Source organism: Sceloporus undulatus, chromosome 2, assembly GCF_019175285.1.
Source record: "Sceloporus undulatus isolate JIND9_A2432 ecotype Alabama chromosome 2, SceUnd_v1.1, whole genome shotgun sequence".
Classification (NCBI taxonomy): Eukaryota; Metazoa; Chordata; class Lepidosauria; order Squamata; family Phrynosomatidae; genus Sceloporus; species Sceloporus undulatus.
Window position 1 is genome coordinate 136,103,766 of NC_056523.1, and position 6,000 is coordinate 136,109,765.

Below are 6,000 nucleotides of genomic sequence, written 5' to 3' on the forward strand. Positions count from 1 at the left end.
GGTTCTGTAAAATTGAAAGTTAATAAAACAGAATCTGACATTCTGGGCTCTTTTGTGTCACTGCCTTTTGTTCAGTCAGGAAATCTAATACTTGGCTGATGAAAGCTAACAGATGCCAGCTCTCATTTGTTTTATTTTTTAAGTGTCAACATGACATTGAAAGGTCAGCTTCTCAAAAGTTTGAATCAAGCAGGGAATAGGTTGAAGTGATAAAAATACCAGAATTAGAGACTAGATTTGCAAAAAAATTCACATACCTTTAGTGTGTTTCATGGTTTCTGCTATACACTCGTCTCTCCACATTCGCTGGGGTTAGGGGCACAGGACTCCCATGAATGTGGAAAAAACGCAAATAACAAAAACACTATGCTTTTACCTGAGAGAACACTCTTGGAATCTCTAGGTCCTCCAGTTCGACATCTGCCAGACACTGACCATAGAATTGCACTGGAGGAGCTATGAATGCCCAGTGGAGTATTCTCTCTAGGAATCTCTAGGTCATTCAGTGCGACTTTTGGTGAAAGTTGGCCATAGAGGTGTGCTGGAGGACCTAAATATTTCTAAAGAGAACAGACTAATAAAATCTGTGAATAATCAAATCCGCAAAAGTCAAAGTCACAAATGTGGAGGGACGAGTATAGGTATAATTACTCCAGGTTTATTATTTGCCAAGCTGGAGAGCTGTGTTTTGCAGGAATACCTATTTACTCACAATGCTACTTATAAATCACACATCGTGCCCAGTTGTGCTGAGTCCATCTCTGTTTATCGTCCTGTGTAAAATAGAAAGGTGCATGGAGAAGGAGATTAGGTGTCATGGCTGTTTGTTACTAAGAATATAATCATCCAACTGCTAATGACCACTGCCTTGATAGGATTACTTAGAAAAACAATCCCCATTACAACCCTGGAGATGCTGTCTTACTCAGTCCACTTGTATCTGAAATGGATTTACTTGGTCCTCCTTATCACAGGAGATGAATAAAATATTTGTTTATAAAGACCACACATAGTATTTATACTAGTTTCACTGGCTTTGACAAGACTAAAACAGGCAAAGTCAAAGGAATGTGTGGAGTCCAGATGAAAAACAACTTCATCACTAAAGCCAGGGGGTTTTAATGTTTTGGAAGAGACATATGGAAACGTGACATTTGGAAATTTGTTCTCCAGATGAGTGCACTGTGGGCTTGAGAACAGTGCCCTCTGACCACAGAAAAGTTATCTTTTGAACAAACCCCAGAATCCCCCACAGCACGTCCAGCAACTTTTCCAAAATCTGCTCTCAAGAAAGGCAAGATAAACTGCTATCCTCCTTTCGCCACTTAAAATTATAATAGATATATTTAGTGTGTGTTGTTTTTGAACTGGCAGAATGGGGTAGCTTGAAATGCCTAAAGACATCCTCTTTTAAACAAAAAAGCCCTTTTACGCTCAACATTATTGAGAATGGGTCCCATTTTCTGCATCCTGCAAGTGAGGACTATTAAAAGCATATGTGAATGCAAGCACCTTGACACAGACATCTAAACAGAGTCTTCAACCAGATCACCCCATCCACAGACATGAAGCAAGCCCACAAAGCTCAGAGGGCTACATGCATGTCTTCCGCAATATCTTCAACCAAAAACATTCCATCCGTTCAGATACAAAATAGTTATCAAGGCTGTAACCTTTTTTATACAATCCATCTCTGGCTTTCGCTATGGAGATTATTAGACAGGGGAAAGGATGTCCTTGTTGTGTCCTTTTCCCATCCTTAGGGCATGATCGCAAAAAGATTTTCATATGACGTTGCGCTTATCCTGTCATTGTCCCGTCATTGCAGTGGAATTGTCCTGTAATTTTGTATTAATGGGAGTTTGCATTAATACAATTCTAGTTCAATGACAGGAGAAGCACGACGTACAGTGCGCCAGTGCCATACATGGGCACACTAAACATTGCTTTCATCTTAAGCTGAAGCTGCATGGCAATACAATGAATGGCTTGTGCGCCGCCACACCCAAGCCCCATTATATTCAATGGGCCTCGAGCATATGTGTTTTTCACCTTATGTGGGGAGAGGGTGAAACGGATTCTGAGATTTGTAGTCCAGTGAGGCCAAGAGTTCTCTGGCTGAGAATTGTAAATGCCTTTCCCTAAACTGCAAAACCCAAATGCAACCAGAGCAGTTAAAGTGGAATAGCAGTACTATAAGAGTATAGTGCACGAATAATATAGTGGGTACTTAGTATCCACTGGGGTTTGGTTCCATGACACCTGCATGCACACACCTATGGATACCAAAATCTATGACTGCTCAAGTCCCATTAAATACAACAGTGTAGTAAAATGGCATCTTTTATAGAAAATGGCAAAATCAAAGTTGGCATTTTGAAATGTATGTATTTTAAAAGTATTTTCAAGCTCTGGATGGTTGAGTCTGTAAGGAACCCATGGATATGGAGGGCCAACTGTAGCACCCAATTGGGTACACTCCCATCCTTCCTGTCCTTGTTCTCCTTTTTATACAGCAAGAATGTCTGGGAATCCGCCAGCCTGACTCTGACTCAGTAAAGCTTGCTTGGGCACTGGACGTATGGTTATAGTGCATTTCTCTCGCTCCCACCCAACCAGCTCCTTTTACGTTGTTCCTTCTTTTTGGCTGAAGCAGAAGAGGGAGCTGCAGGACTAACAGTGCTCTTGTTTCCAGGAGAGGAGAGGAGAGCCCAGAGGCCCCAGGATGTTAGGTCTGCCATGCAAGCTTTAATTTTCCTTTCCTGCTTAGAGCTTATACTCAGGCCATGAAGCAAGCCAAGTAGCGCTGATCCATCACATAAGTGCTTTACCTTAAGTGCTGGGGGGGGAGGGGAGAAAGATTTAATGCTGCAACAGCCAGGGTTTCCCCCCACCCCTTCCCCTTCTGTGTAGCAACCAACTTTGTAAACCTAGTAAGCCTGACATTGCATTTTAGTGTTGCCAAGGGTAAAACATACAGAGGGAGAGAGATGGAGATGCTTTTTCATCTACTTGTGTTGCTAAGTGTTATGACACTAAGTATATTGGACAATGCAGAGTCCTCCAAAATGGTTCTGTCCGGTCTGGATGAATGTGAGAGCATGGCAGTCCTCTTTAAGCAGCTAGGTCTCTATCCTCTTGATACTGTTCATCTTCACCACACTTGTGTGAACTAAATGCTATTTATGAATAAGTAACCAGTGCTCAGGTGGATGTAGCCAATGCCTTTCACTTGTCCAAACTGAGCAAGTGCTTGAAAAATTGCCGTATTGGTTCAGAATCAACATCCATAGAACAGATGGAGATGGGTTACCATCAGTATTAAGAAGGTATTTCATTCAGCACAATAGCTGTCTGTATTGTGCAGTTTCTCCCTGTATTACACTGTGTAGACAGGAGTAGTTAGTTATTCTAACCTACTTACATGGTTGACTGGGACTACAAGTCATAGGCAATTTTAGCCTAGTGGAGTGAGTCCATTATTAATGTTTATGAATCCTAGATAGATGTATAGAATTGTGCTGATTTCTGTGCAGAGGTGGCTCACTAGGGCAAAGAAAAAGAAATGCCTAGGAAGGAAGGTGTAGGCAGGATTGGGATGGACAGATTAAAGTTTTGTGATCTTTTATGGGTATTGTTGTTCTGTGCCTTCAAGTTGTTTCCAATTATGGCAACCCTGAGGAGAACCTGTCACGGGGTTTCTTTGGCAGGTTTCTTCAGAGGGGGTTTACCATTGCCATCCTCTGAGGCTGAGAGAGTGTGACTTGCCCAGGGTCACCTAGTGGATATCATGGCCGAGGCAGGATTCAAACCCTGTCCTCCAGAATCATTATCTAATGCTCAAAGCACTGCACCATGCTGGACAGAGAGTCAAATTGCCTAGTAATAGAGGAATGTGCATGGGGAGCAGGGTCCTGAATGATGGAAAGACATTATACAAATTGTCAATGAGGAAAAAGAAAGGTTTGTATAATTGGGCTGGGGAAGCAATGGCCTTCCAGATGTTTAGCTCCGATATCTGTCAGCCACAGCCAGCATGGCCAGGGATAATGGGAATAGCAGTCTGGAGGACCACCTGTGCTTTTTATGAAGATGAACAATCTAAAAAATTCATTATGGGCTGGAGATAAGGATGGCCAGGCCCTGATATTACCACTCCCCACTGAAGTTCTCACACCAGCCTTTAGCTAGCTAAGCAAAATAACTTAACTAGATCAATACCCTTTATTGCTTTGCCAGCAAATTAGCAAATAACAGAGCTTGCACTCAAGCCGGGATTAATTCATCGATTGTAACTCTCTCTCTCCACCTCTCCTTTCCTGATGACATTGCAGATTGGAAGTATTGCAATGAACTCTTTACAAATGGTGGAAACTCTCTTAAAAGTGGAAGCAATAGGAAATGCTTGGGGGATTGCCGCCCTCACCCTGGAAGGCTGTCACTAGTTCATACCTCATCCTGGCCTTCCCCAGCATACTTTGGGGTGTGACCTTTGAAAGCGGCCTTTAACAACAACAAAAATATACACCACCTTGCTTTTATGAAGAGTTAATGTAAATCATAGAATCATAGAGTTGGAAGAAACCGCATGGGCCATCCAGTCCAACCTCCTGCCATGCTATGATGTAGTGTTTTGAGTATCGGACTAGGAATCTAGCCGACCAGGGTTCAAATCCTACTCAGCTGTTGAAACTGTCAGCCTCATAGGAAAGTAAAGGCAAACATCTGAAGAATTCTTGCCAAGAAAGCCATATGGTGGGGTCTCCATAGGCTGTAGTCAAATTGAAGTTACATAACAGCAACAATGACTTTCTGCCAACATACTGAAAATTAGTCCAGTAAAAAAAGCTAAAAAGGGTCACTTATTTTGTTTCTTTAGAAAGGGCAACTTGTACCACTATGCATGTTATTGGGTTGAACTCTTAGTCCTAGCCATTGTAACTAATGGTATGGGATTGTAGTTCAACATCTATGCTATAAATTCTCCCCAGCTATGGCTGTCCTAAACCAGGGGTGAGCATATGTAGAAGAGTTTTCTTTTTGCTACCCCTGTGTGGGTTGCCCTGTAATAATCAAAGTTACCAAGGAAAGTACAGCTACTAAGATAATAATAATAATAAAAAATTATTTGTATTTTCCCGCCTCTCCCAGGTGGATTGAGGCAGGATTACAACCTAACAGTAACAATAAAATACAAGAATAAAACATATAATTTCAAACATTAAAACAGTTAAAAACAATGCAATCACTTTTATAAGATAAAATGTTCTGATCTTGGGTAGAAGAGTGAACGATGTCGTTACAGAAGACTGGGTGGATAGGCTTGCCGGAAGAGATCCGTCTTAACTGCCCTCTTGAAACCCTCCAAGGAGGTAATAAGACAGATCTCTTCTGGAAGGTTGTTCGATAGTTTAGGAGCCATTGAAGTAAAGGTTCTTTGGGAGGTTGGATGTGCTTCCAGCAGATTTTTCCCGGAGGTTCTGAGAGTGCGGGGCGGATTATACAGGGAGAGGCGTTCCTTTAAGTAACTCGGGCCCGAGCCATGTAGGGGTTTATAGGGAATAACCAACACCTTGTATTGCGCCCAGAAGCTAATAGGTAGCCAATGAAGATCTTTCAAAATAGGTGTCAGATGGAAGAAGGGTGCTGGAGGTCTGAAGAATTCATGATGGGCTGATGATGAGGAAAGCTAGGAAGAAACCTCCCAGAAAATCTTTCATTCAAAGATATAGCCATGTTAGTCTAGAAAATCAATATGCAAAGGGATCTTGCAGCACCTTTGAGACTAAGTGAAAGAAACAAGCTGGCAATATGAAATTTCATAGGCTGGAGACAGGATGCATCTGAGGAAGTAGGCTCAAGTCTTGTTGTGTGCCTTCAAGTCCTTCCTGACTTATGACTACCCTAAAGCCATATTATTTTCTTGGCAAGATTTCTTCAGCGGAGGTTTGCCATTGCCTTCCCCTGAGGCTGAGAGAGTGACTTGCCCAAGGTCACCCA